General features: G+C 47.7%; 1 protein-coding gene across 3 annotated transcripts in view; it reads left to right on the plus strand.

Annotated features, from left to right (window-relative positions):
• The first annotated feature begins 232 nt into the window (after nt 1-232).
• The window catches only part of SATB2 (SATB homeobox 2), a 212,027-nt gene continuing 198,525 nt past the window's right edge, over nt 233-13,734 (plus strand). For 2 of the 3 annotated variants that reach the window (XM_010336467.3, XM_074399305.1), the window contains exon 1: nt 233-585. The gene's annotated coding sequence lies outside the window, so the exon portion shown is untranslated. Of the gene's footprint in view, nt 586-7,155; nt 9,141-13,734 lie in introns of those variants that run through there. The other variant, XM_074399304.1, reaches the window with a different exon arrangement.

Here is a 13,734-nt window from a genome sequence, read left to right on the forward strand (position 1 = left end):
GAGCAAGAAAGTTGCTACCTCAGGCTCCTTGGTTCTGCTTTAGTTTTAATAGCCCAGTTGGCTGAAGTGGGACAAGCATTCCCAGCATGGCATCTCCCCTTAAGTTGCCAAAGAGTATTGATTGCTAAAAAGCAATGAATTTTTGTTTGGTTTGTGGGAGGGAACGCAGTCTGCAAGGTCACTGAAATTTTATTGTTGGAATGTTTCAAACCAATGTAAATGTAGAGGCAGAGTTCACAAAGAACACAACATTGAATCAGAGAGAAAACCAGACAGAGCAGTATCTTGGGTTCTTCTGACATTCTCTTCTTGGACCTAACAACTCTTTGCATTTTAATAATCTACCCCTCAAGTTAAAGGCACTGGTAGACCAGGTTTATAAAAAGGTGTATAAAAAGACGGACGACTTGACTTAGTGTATGGCCTTTGAGAAATCATCTGAAAAGAGACACAAAGCCACAGGACGGAGGCAGTGGGCCTTTGGCTGTTACTTCCTACAATCTTTTCTGCTTTTGTGAAAGGCTGGAGGGACAGCTCTTTTGAGTCTTCATGCAGAACCCCCTGGATTTTCATTTGGTCATGAAGGTAAGACTTGGTATTGCGATTCCTGGATGTCTCAGCTTTGCCACCGCCCCCTCCTGGGGCTATTTGTGCTTTCAGTGTAGCAAAAAGAACAAAGCCCAGAGAAAAAGCTGTTCTTGCCACAGTAAGAACAGCATAGGAATTTATAAATTGGATGGAGAATATTGCCCAACTCAACAGGGTGTAACCATTTTCTTTCATAAAACCAGATCGTCGCCAGGCGCGGTGGCTCAAGCCTGTAATCCCAGAACTTTGGGAGGCCGAGGCGGGTGGATCACGAGGTCAAGAGATAGAGACCATCCTGGTCAACATGGTGAAACCCTGTCCCTACTAAAATACAAAAAATTAGCTGGGTGTGGTGGTACGTGCCTGTAGTCCCAGCTACTCGGGAGACCAAGGCTGGGGAATCACTTGAACCCGGGAGGCAGAGATTGCAGTGAGCCAAAATCGAGCCACTGTATTCCAGCCTGGTGACAGAGCCGGACTTTGTCTCAAAAAAAAAAAAAAAAAAAAAAAAAAAAAAAAATCATCTTAGAGAAAAAGAAATGGCAGTGTCTTATTATTTTGTTAATAACAGACAAAACACTATCAGCCACTGTGCAAGTTTAATTCAGAAGGGAGAAATGTTTCTAAGAGTAAGCCTGACAGACTCTTGCTCTAGTGGCTGGGATTGCAGGCATGTGTCACCACACCCAGCTAATTTTGTATTTTTAGTAAAGACAAGGTTTCTCCGTGTTGGTCAGGCTGGTGTCAAACTCTGGACCTTGGGTGATCTGCCCACCCTGGCCTCCCATAGTGTTGGGATTACAGGAGTGAGCCGCCATGCCGGGACTATTTGTTAATGTACATTAATGTTGCAAACTAGATTTTATGAGTAAACATTTCTGTTATTATTGTCAAAAAAAAAAGTGTAAGCCTGGCACCTTGTCACCATTTGGTATCACACCATTTGGTCCTGTAGTAAGAATGAAAGACTAGAGGATACAGTTTCTCAGAGTCTCTTTGTCTTCTCTAACCTTGATAATTTCACATCTCTGGGACTGTATGATGAAAAGTTCTATCTGCCCAAGCACAACCTTCTATGAAAGACTTTGAAATGGCTTCTCAGCATATAGTTCTGGTAATGTTGGCCCACCTCACCCAGCTGAGGAGTCTCTGGTGTATGGGAAGATAGGGTGCCATACAGCTGAGGGAAAGGAACTAGTGAGATGCTTAATAAAATCCAGGGACAGTTCATTGCTAGTGAAGTTATAGGGTTGTTTGAGTTATTTTGTATAAAAGAAAATGGATCAGAGGACAATGTGACCCAATCTTCAACTCCTTTTTCACATCCAGTAATTTGCACTGTGAATTGAGTCAACTGGATCAGCAATTCCCACGTTGCAATAACATACTGAACATTTTACTGAATGTTTTCTGAGTTTTTACTATGTTCCAGGAACTGTTCTAAACAAATTACATGTAATATTTCATTTAATCCTCACAGTTTTCTGAGATACCTATTTGTATAATACCCATATGATAAAAAGAAAAAAAATAAGGCTCAGAGAGTCTCAAGCTGATCTAAGTTTACACAGCTAGTAAATGGCAAAGACAGAATTGACTTCCTCAAAATCCTAAAGCATAATTCATTTCCTTCAATATTTACAGAACTTTTACATATCTTTAAATAGTCATTGTGGGAAGATGGATGCTATTGTTTGCATAAATGTAATTTTTTTTTTTTTTTTTGAGACAAGAGTCTTGCTCTGTCACCCAGGCTGGAGTGCAGTGGCATGATCTTGGCTCACTGCAACCTCTGCCTCCCGGGTCAAAGTGATTCTCGTGCCTTAGCCTCCCAAGTAGCTGGGATTACAGGCATGTGCCACCATGCCTGGCTAATTTTTATATTTTTATTGGAGACAGAGTCTCACCATGTTGGCCAGGCTGGTCTCAAATTCCTGGTCTCAAGTGATCCTCCCACCTTGGCCTCCCAGAATGCTGGGATTATAGGTATGAGCCACCATGCCTGGCCTAAATAAAAACAATCTTTTAAAAAGAGAGTCATTTCTTGCATCAGCTCCACACACTGACATAACCTTCTGAAATGTGATCATAGTTCTTCTCCCTCCATCACACTTCCCCATCCAACATCTTCAACACCAGCCTGGGATAGGGGGATTGAGCAGTGGAGAGGGGCTGGGGAAGGATGTATGGGAGGTAGGTAGGCAGTGTTCCAGATCCTTTTTCCAGGGTATTTCCCATCTAGTTTCTTCTGGGATAGCAAGAGCCTACAATCCAGGCTTAATTGTGAGCAAAATGAACCATATGCTCTGGCGACGGGAGAACCTGTCTTCAACATACCCTTTCCCTTACTCCAGCACACACAGGTCTAGAAGAGTCAAGTGTCCTTGGTGAGCAGGGATTTTCTTTGTTCCTTTTTTTTTTTTTAATGGAGTTTCTCTCTTGTTGCCTATACTGGAGTGCACTGGCACGATCTCAGCTCACTGCAACCTCCGCCTCCCAGGTTCAAGCTATTCTCCTGCCTCAGCCACCCAAGCGGCTGGGATTATAGGTGCCTGCCACCACGCCTAGCTAATTTTTTGCATTTTTAGTAGAGACAGGGTTTTACTATGTTGACCAGACTGGTCTCAAACTCCTGACCTCAGGTGATCCACCAACCTCCCCTTCCCAAGGTGCTGGGATTACAGGTGTAAGCCACAGCACCCGGCCAAGTAGGGATTTTCTAAATGATGGTGCTAAGATTAGAGGATTATAATAAATGGATAGAAAGCTTGGAACACAAAAATATTCCACCCTTCTTGAAGTGGGGAAAGAGAGCAGGAAAAACAAAGTAGCTTGCATGCAATTGTGTTTCAAATGCATTATGGTAAATATCTTCCCTGTTACTCAAGGCAGCTCACCCATGCGGAGTGCCAAGGGAGAGGAATTCTGAGGTTTGTTTTTATTCATATATTTTCAGCTTCACTGTAGATACTGTTGTGTATAGTAATTCCTAGGCAGATGTTACAATGTGGAATTTCTCTGGGCGGTTTAGTTGGCGTTTTTAACAGGACTTGGATTAAAAATCTTTCTCCTCAAAAACTGGTTCAGTGATTGAAGCCGAAAGGAACCCTGGTTTGAAATCTTCTCCGAAAAAAACCTAAGACAATCAGAACAGTCGTACTTTCTTTATTGCCATAGGTTTGCTGTGAAACATCACAGGTTTAGGCCACAGGATACTCTCAGAGACTTCCCACCCAAGGTGGGGAGTCACACCAGTCCATGGATCACAGAAGACCCCTTGTGAGATTCCCAGCAGGTGGAAGTGTTAGAGATATTACTGTGCTTATAGGACCCCAGTACAGAGTTTATGGGGTCCTGTGTTTGAAAGCAGCAGTACATACACCATTTCCTTTCCTGTGACTGTCCTCTTTTCCTCACGTTCCCCTTGTAAACTAACTGAAAACCTGGCGGATTTTGACTTCTAAAAGCTGAAATTGGAAGAGTAAATAAAATTATCAGGAGAAGAAAGGGCAGTTTGATCAGCCGAGTGGCCTTAATATCACCCCATTATGAATTTCTGTAAGCAAAGCTTCTGAATTGTCAATTTTATCAGCCAAATGTAATTTTTGTGTGTCTGTGTGTGATAGAATAAGTACTGCACATCTCAGCCACGCTATGCCTTTCATTTTTCTCCTCAATTCCCAAATGACTTTGAAGAAGGGAAATCAATAAATCAATTGGTACTTTGTCCAATACCTATTTCAGTGACATCACAGCACCATTTTCTAAAGATTGGACATTAGTTACGGAAAAAGATGGAGACACTTTCATTTGATAATGTATCTCTGTCTTTGTGAACAAGAATACAAAAAGGAATCGTGAATTGACCTTGCAAATAGTAATTTTTGTGTTGACCCTATCAAAAACAAAAAAGGGATAATTATAGAAAGGATGATAAAATATTGTTTATATCCCAGGATTTATGATAAAGTCAGTGGGTAGTGTGTTTTCGGCTTATCCTACAATATTTCATTCAAATAAATTTTCCCTACTTTCACTAAATCAATTTTTTTGTTTTTTGTATTTTTAGTAGAGACGGGGTTTCACCATGTTGACCAGGATGGTCTTGATCTCTCGACCTCGTGATCCACCCGCCTCAGCCTCCCAAAGTGCTGGGATTACAGGCTTGAGCCACCGCACCCGGCACTAAATCAATTTTTTATTAGTTTTTTTTCAAATCTTATTTTAGAAATTCCTTCATGTTGACCCATAAAAATGATACCAAAATCTAACACTTAAAAATCTACAAACAAAGCCGGGCGCGGTGGCTCAAGCCTGTAATCCCAGCACTTTGGGAGGCTGAGGCGGGTGGATCACGAGGTCAAGAGATCGAGACCATCCTGGTCAACATGGTGAAACCCCGTCTCTACTAAAAATACAAAAAATTAGCTGGGCATGGTGGCGTGTGCCTGTAATCCCAGCTACTCAGGAGGCTGAGGCAGGAGAATTGCCTGAACCCAGGAGGCGGAGGTTGCGGTGAGCCGAGATCGTGCCATTGCACTCCAGCCTGGGTAACAAGAGCGAAACTCCGTCTCAAAAAAAAAAAAAAAAAAAAAAAAAATCTACAAACAAACACTTAAATTAAGGACTAAGTTAGATCTGGTTTTTGGAGAAAAAATACACAGCTTGGAAGAATTCTTTTATAATACCAACAATACCACCTTTCTTATTGCTTTGTTTGTATATTCATTCATTCACATACTTTCAAATATCCAATATTTTTTGTTTTGTTTTGAGACAGGATCTTGCTCTTTCACCTAGGCTGGAGTGCAGTGGCACAATCCCATTGAACCCCCCCTGGGTTGAAGTGATTCTTCTGCCTCAGCCTCCTGAATAGCTGGGATCGCAGGTGCCCGCCACCACACCTGGCTAATTTTTGTATTTTTGGCAGAGACGGAGACGGGGCTTCACCATGTTGGCCAGCTGGTCTTGAATTCCTGGCCTCAAGTGACTCACCTGCCTTGGCTTCCCAAAGTGCTGGGATTATAGGCGTGAGCCACTGTGCCTGGCCTCATGTATCCAACATTCTTAAATGGGGATAAAACAATAAAACCATATTTTTCTGGTCTTTCCTCCAGGTATGTCAATGTTATATGTAACTTCATTTCTAAAATTCAGCCTCCTTTGGAAGCAACTGTGACACTCTTTTAAAGATCTTTCAGATTTTGCTATTATTAGAATAGTGTTAGAGGAATATGCCTAAGAAAGCTAAAATACGTGGGATCATAATAATCACAATGATAATGTGTGCTCTCTAGTCAAACTGTACTGGACTGAGGGTCAGAAGAGTAGAGTTCCAGCCTCAGCTCAGTGCATGGGGCCTTTCTCACCTGGAGTGTGATCCTTTGACTCCCTACTCAGTTCAAGCTTCTCACCAGTAAATTTTAGGTTTCCTTCCAAATTTGAAATCCTTTGTTTTTATGATTCTCTTTGAAGAGGCTTTGAGGACTTGGCATTCAGATAATTGTTAGGAGTTGTAGGTTCCCAGTGAAAGATGGATTTGTGTAAAAGGAGAGTCTGCAGTCCTCTACCTGTGGAAGTATCGACCAGGAAGTCTCTGGCCGTTCAGCAAAGGTGTGCTGCCACACTGGGTCCAGTGGCATGGTCTGTGGGTTCACAGTCTAACTGCTTTCACCTTGACCTTCCCTAAACATTAGTCATATCTTAAAGCCTCTAAACCCTTCCTTAAGTCTATGAAGTCAGAAAGAGACTCTGTTGCTGACTTTATTGCAGCCAAACCAGCAAGTCTCATCTGAGTTCCTATTTTTTGCTGGGATCACCTAAAACTCTTAGAAATAAGTGACTTGGAAAATACAGTGAGAAGTAATTAGGTTATCTAAAATATTAAAAGGACTCAAACCACTGCTACACACATACACACACACGTACATATTTACATATGACATACCTATATATGTGGGCAAACACATATAATGGATATATTATATATGGATATGGGCAAAGGAGGTGATCTCACCTGCAAATTTTTTCAGCAATATTTAGACCTAGACAATATAATTAGTTCTCTCTCATCTTCTTTGCTCTGCAACAACAGGGAATTAGGAGGGAGCTTGGCCCTGTGCTCCCTTCTGCTCAAGGGGCCTTATCTGGAGGGCAGGTGAGGAGTCCGCCTGAACACTGTGCTGGGAGTCTCCGCAGCTGGCTACAGGGCCTACCCGAGGCCGGAACACGAGCGGGGCTGGCGCTCGCCGCAGCTCCCCCTACCGGGAGTCTGGGGCAGCGCCGGTGGCCGGGTCCCGGGTGGCACAACCGCTTCCCAGCCGCCCGCTCCTTTGCGGCTTTGCGGGTGGGATCAGCAAGCTGCCGCCCGCGGGTCTGGACCGCGCAGAGCGGAAGCGCTCCGCCCGGGTAACAAGCATTTTCTAGCACAAGCAGTTAGTTGCAAATAAACATCTGAAACGCCGGTTCTGTAAACCGAGTGCCCACCGCACGCCTCTAAACGGGCGGGGCCCTGGGGGTGGTGGGGGTGAGAGTGGTGGGAAAGATGCTGTGCCTGGGAAGGAGCCAGGGGTAGGGGTGGGTGCAGGGAGGCACCCCACCAAGCGCTCCCTGAGTTCAGAGGCGCTTAAGTTGCCAGCGGATCAAGGCTGATCTCGGGAGAGGTAAACGACCGTCCTTGGTACACCGAGCCCTTCGTCCCTGCGGGAATCTGCGTGCGCCTGGGGTAGTCCGCACCACCCACCCCAGCTGCGGTGGGATACCCGGACCCGGGAGAGAGCGCGTCAGCCGGGCGCAGCCACTTTGCACTCGCCGGTCCTGATACGAAAGATAGTTAATTGGGGCCTTCGAAATCAAGGACTAAGGTGAGCCGAGGAGTCCCCAGCCCCTGGCTCTCGCCTTTGCGACTCTCTCCGTGTCCTGAGTCAGAGCAGCGTCCGCAGGCCAAGTCCTTTGGGATGAAAGACACAGGTGCGAATTAGTTTCAAAGTGGAGGTTGCTGACAGGTGAGCAGGGTCGCCAGCTCTTTGAAGGGCCCACGGTGCGGAGGCTCTGGGAAAGGTGCAATTCCGTACGCGTGTTAGCGCAATGCGCACTCCTCTGGGCCTGAGCAGTCACCAGTTCTGCCAAGTGGGTGCTGCTCCGGGTACCCACTGGTGTGGTGGGTAAGTCGGGAGCAGAATAATGAAGCGCATTACCTGGGAAGCCAAATTTGCAAAGCTTAACCCAATCCTCAAGGGCACTTTCTGTAGAACAAGCCGTTGGTGTATAGCAGCCATACACCTAACGAAGATATGGGCATAAAAAATGATAGAAAATAATGGGGTGAAAGTTGGACCGCCACCAGGCTTCTTGCCTTCGCCTCTTCCGCAGGCCGAGGGCAGTTCTGAATCAAGTGCAATGCTCAGTGGGTATCATCCGACTTCTCCTGGCTTTGCTGAGGTCCTGATCTCTCTGACCCAAGCAGAAATTCCCCAGCCTCGAAGCAGCCCGGAGACTCCATGCCCCAAGTTGGCATCCCCAGACAAAGCTTCAGGGAGTTGTGGGTAAAGGAAGGCCGACGCTCAGGGCGTCCCCCCGCATCTTCCTGGGGATCTTCTGGCAGGGGATGCGACCTGCCTGTGAAAGAGTCGTCTCAGCCCTTTCCCGTATGGGTTTCTCAGGTATCAAAGGGAGGCTGTGACGACCTTCTCCAGCTGCCCACACTTTCTTGCCGGACTCGGCTGAATCCGAGCGCAGAGACTGGTGTCTTCCCAGCCACATACTCTTGATTCCCAGCCGGGTGACCAGCCCAGCTCAGGGGGTGAAGGATGGCGGTAAAGGGGAGAGGAAGGGATTCGTCTCCTGCCTGCTTTCTTCTTCTCTCTGCCTTCTCAGAAGTTGGGCTGCTGCAGAGAAAAACTTTCTAAACTACCTCCCCACTTTCTGGAAGGTTTTGCACACATCTCCCCTCCCCCCAATACACATACCTTTCTCTACCCCCTGCTCCTCCCACTTTCCGGGAATGTGTAATAGGTGTGAACTGCGACTAAGCCCAGTGTCTATAGCAGAGCCACAAGCTAAATGTGGGAAGGGAGTTCACTAGTGTTTTTCTCTTAAGTTGCTGATACACCCGTGGCAAGGGAGCTTGGCTTGTTGGCCAGTAAGACGCCAAGCCCCGGGCGCCTAGGCTGTGAACACCTCGCGAGAACTGGGTCGGACTTCTAGGTCCCTGGCTTGGGCCCTTAGGCTCTGCCCGGGGCCAGAATCAGGTTCCTAAGAAAACAGAGGGTCAAACAAGTGATCTCGCTACTTTACCCTCCCTGCCTGACCCCACCTCCCCACCACCACTTTTCTTTTCTTGTTTTCTTTTTTGGTTGAGGTAGCCCAAAGCTGAGGTGCAGGAGTAGTGAGCGATGCCGGGACTGGCTCTCCTGGATTTAGGAACCGCCGGAGGGCGGAGGAGAGTCAAAGGGGCATCCAACTTCTTTTGTGAGAGAACGGCGTTTACTTTCCGCAGGAGCGGGCGGGAAGACCTCGGAGCTGAGGGCTTCTTGGGATGGCTCTTTGAGCAGGTAATTCTGCGGCGAAATCCAGAGCGGGTGACTGACACGCTCGGTGACGACCATGCGAGGCAGCACCCTTTCCGGTGATCAAGATGATTAACCTTCCGGCCTCGCGGGTGGTTGGATCTCCCCTCCTCCTTCACCCTCCCTTCGTACGGAATTAGGGGGTGCTCCTTTCAAGGAGAGACCGGAGACTCGAGACGTGGGCCCTTCCTCGCCTCCGCGCGGCCTTTCCTCGGAGCCGGGCTGGGGAACTGGGAGAAGCATGCAGACCAGTCCCTTCTTGACGCCCACCTCGCTGAATCGGGTTCACCGGCCCGGTCCCGCACGGTCCCCTGGGTCATCTCCCCCCGTAACCACTTGTCTGAAACTTACCAGATTCCAACCTTAAGGCAGGAAAAAAAGTGTTTCATATACAAACCGATCAGGGTATTTGCAGATAATTGCGAATGTCAAATACTCGGGCGTGATGACAAAGTGCAGAGATTGCCAGGGCCAGAGCTCGGCCTGAGGGGCGGGGGCTGCTGGCGGGGCTCCAGGGCCACCTCAGGACTGCCCAGAGGCGGGTCTGCGAGGGGGTAAGGCAGTCAGCCGCAACTGCCAACAGCCCATTTAACGGAGACGGCTGCTTCTTCTACCCCTCCGCTGTAGAACTGATTCATGGATTCATTCACCTAGTCTGTACTGGAGCTCCGCTCAGGGAGGCGGTGGATACTGCACCAGCCCAGCTCTCTCCCCCTCACTCCCCGCCCCGGATGCACAAATACCCCACTGCAAGATGCCCCACAGGTGATATTCCTGGGCTTCAGTTGGACGCCTAGGCCCAATGCGAAGGCCCTGCCAGGCGGTGCTCCCAGAGCTAATGTCCTGTGGCAGGGTAGGAGCGAGTTACAGGCCACTTTAGGACAAACAACTGCACCCTTCTGATGCTGAGATTGTTCCTCAACAGAAATAAAGAGGGACATTAAAAATATAAAGAAAGAGGAAGAAACGAAATACTCGACTGACACACCCTAGTCCTCCTACTGGGTTGCAGGAAGCCATCGTGGTGCAACCAGAGCCTGGGTGCACACAGCCTACCGGAGCTGACCCTTTCAAGGTCTCAGTGACGGCAAAGGTGGCTGTTCTCAACAGCTTTCAGGGTAACTCCTCTGAGACCCTACTGTAGGCACGCTCAGAATGTTTCATGGGCTTTGAATTCTATAGAGAGATAAAGAGAGGGTGGAGGGTGTTGTTACTCTTTTTGGATTCCACATCTACTGAAAACTGAGTGGATCAATTATTGGTGATACCATGATGTTGGTGGCAAGTCTGTGGCTTCTCAGGCCAGAATCGCAGGGGTTTGGGGGCCTGGATGCTGGGGCCGAGAGGAGCAGTGGAGGTGGGGACACCCCATTCTGCCTTAGGTGGCATAAGCTGCAGTCACTGAGGCCCTGACCCTGGGGTCCTGTGTCCTAGGACAACACGGTGGTGGTGAGGGGCAGGGGGGTGGGTATATTGGAGAAGGGAAGGTGAAAGACCTTGAGCTGACTGCTGTCTTTCCTTCCTGAGAACTAAAGAATGTGGTGGGGATTCTTCCGAAGCCGGGGGAAGGAAAGACCATTTCGTGCTCGAGGGTGCATCTGGGCTGCAGAAGGAGGGCAGTCCGGCAGACTGCAGGGAGCCCTCTGTGCCTGTCCCTCACCCAGCCCTCAGCCCTTCTTCCCCTTTCATTGAATGCCTGAAGTCAGAGCCTACCTGGAAACCCTTAAAATTTTGCACTCCACTTGTCAGAGGTTTCCAATGATGACAAATTTAGAAAACGTTTCGGTTGCAGCTCGGCACCTAAGGCTGAGAGTTGGGGGAGGGGAGGCTGTTGGATAAAAGCTGCTTGGAAAAGAGACTTTCCTCCCGGCTTTTTTTTTGCCGCGCGTAAACTGGCCGGTCTGGATAAGGGAGGGTGCGGGGCTAAGGCCTCCGGCTTGGGAGAGCTCCAGCAGACTGAAAGCCGAATCCGCGGAAGTTATCCTCCTGGTCCCTTAGCCGCGGGCCAACAGGAGCGTTCTGGATGTCCTGCCCGCCCTTCACGCCCTTATCAGGAAGGCCTGACTCTGGTGGAAAGACCTGGCTTGAGGTCTCTCGGGAGAAGCAGCGTGGCCAGTTCTTCAAGGGACTTGCCAAGGTCCAGTGAGGCTGATGTAGAAACCCAATAGCTCTGTCCTCAGTCTGGGCGGCCAGCTGGGGCTGCACGTGTAAGATGTGATTCTATTTGACTTTCCAAATCAAAGTGCATTGATTGAGGCCCAAAGAGATCACAGAGCATAGCTGCCTTAATTAAACCTGCTACAGACAGACAAATCACTTCTTGCTCTTATAAATAGAGCTTGGGGAGATGGCACAGGATCTGGTAACAACCAGGCTTGGGGGACACTCTTAAAAAAGGAAAAGAGTACCGAGACACAGAAAAAGCATAAAAGTGGTTTCCACATCTTCAGAAAATAGCTGAACTGAAACCAAAACATGGCACAGCAGGCAGGTAATGGGGGAGACCCTAGGTTCCCAGAGCAGCTCAGTGGAGGCGGGTAGCCCAGGATGGGACCAATAGTGGAAAAGCAGGGAGCCCTAGAGAGACCACAGGTTGTTTGGACGAAGTCAGGTGCCCATTGCTGAGGCTCTGAGCTACCCTACTCAGCCCTGCACTTTCATTGCCAATCCACCATTCCCTGCCACTGATCTCAGCTTCCTGGTACTGAGAGACAGAGATGGAGGACAAGTCCTACTTCAGCTTGGCCAGCTTGGGGGACAAGGGCTGACCACCAAGAGCCCAGAGATGGCAACAACTGGGATGGTGGGTGATCACAGGAGTCCAGCAGGGAGCAGATGGGAAGAAAAGTTGTCTGTGATATTCTGGGAAAGCAGAAAATGGGGAGTATGTACACCCACAGCTCAGATCCTGCTGCAGCCAACAAGGGCTGGGGGACGATCTTGAGAAGGGTCAGGTGCTCCTACCCCAACTCTTGGGTGTCCAGAAGAGGTTAGGTGGGTGGTGGCTCTGGGAAGAATGGGCAAGATGCCCTTCACTTGGAATGTACAAAGGGTCTGGTCTGTCTCCAAGTAACTCTGAGTCTCTGGAAGTTACCTGGTAGGGGCAACCCTCAGTGGACTTCGGGTCTTAAAGCCTAAAACCAGACGAACTAAGGGAAGACCATCAATCTTCTAGCTAAAAGTGTAAAGGAAAAGTTGTCTATAATATGTAAATACAGGAGATGTAAGCGCACAGGTTTGGGTGGGGTCCTGGTAACTTCTGGAGCCAGCTTTTCTGTGGTCTTGGTTTGTAAACTTGACTTCCCATTTCTTTTCATTGACTATTTATCATATGACTCTAACAATAATCTGATTCAGAAATACTTTTCATTTTGTTAGGCTAACATTCACAAGCACTAGTTAGGTTGGAATTGATAAAGAATTTAGGTTTAGGTAAATTTTAGCACAATACTTTTCTAAAAAATCTCTTTAAAAGTGTCTTTATCTTCCACACAACAAAAACGAAAAAGGTATATATCACTATGGTTGGAGAGAAACATTCTTAGATTGCCTTTATATTTCAGAGATTTTGTATACGTGCCAGCAACTCCGCAGACACGAACAAATGGGTTATTTGCAGTTATTGTTCGTGAAAGTTCTTTTATATTTTTAAATTACGGCATGGCTCCCAGGTGGAAAAATTCCTTAGAATTAAGAACTGTTTTCAAGAACATTGGAAAACCAAAAAGAAATTATAATGTGTTATCATATAGAAGTCTTTGCTGAAAACAACGGATATTGAGTTGAAGTCAGAATGTAATGAAAGTTAATTAAAATGCAAACTATTAGGGAAACACTGCGGATGTCTTTCTATTATATCCAACCGGACACTCTTTAGACACTCCACCCTCTCTTATATTATACTTGTATTGTGAGACTTGAATGGTTGTCAACAGTTTTCTGTTGACAGAAATGACAACAGTTCACCTTTGAAAACTCTTCACTCAGAACTACAATGATGATTGCTCTTGAGAGGAAGGACTTTTGAAACAAATAACTTTCACACATTCACACTTACACTTGCACACCCCAAACGCACACGCAATTGCCGGTTTTTGAAAACGTTGCCACTGAATGAGAGACAGAAAGAGAGAGAGAGGAGAGAGAGAGAGGAGAGAGAGAGAGAGAGAGAGAGCGAGCGAGAGAGAGAGAGAGAGAGAAACTGGAACTCGAGCTTAGGTAACCAACAAACCCAATTACTAGGCTTTATTGATACTAAAAGGAAAAGTTCCCCTCGTAAAATTTCTCTGAGCTTATTAGTTATTTAAATCAGCCCCAGGGCTGGACGCGCGACGCCGCAGGCACCTTCTGTGGGCTCCTGGAAGTGAGCAGCCAGCGTCCTCGCGCCGACCTACCGCCCCTCGCTCGATCCTGGGCGCCTGGGGCCAAGGCGGGCGCAGCGAGCCGAGGTGAGCCACTGGTCAGGGACTCAGGGCCCGGTACGCCGAGACAGAGCTCCGCGTGGCCTAGGGTAGGACACTGGGGATCAGCCTTTGGAAAGGAACAGGTCCCAGTCAATAATAAGGGATGAGCGAGTAGG

This window comes from Saimiri boliviensis, chromosome 5 (genome assembly GCF_048565385.1).
Source record: "Saimiri boliviensis isolate mSaiBol1 chromosome 5, mSaiBol1.pri, whole genome shotgun sequence".
Taxonomy (NCBI): Eukaryota; Metazoa; Chordata; class Mammalia; order Primates; family Cebidae; genus Saimiri; species Saimiri boliviensis.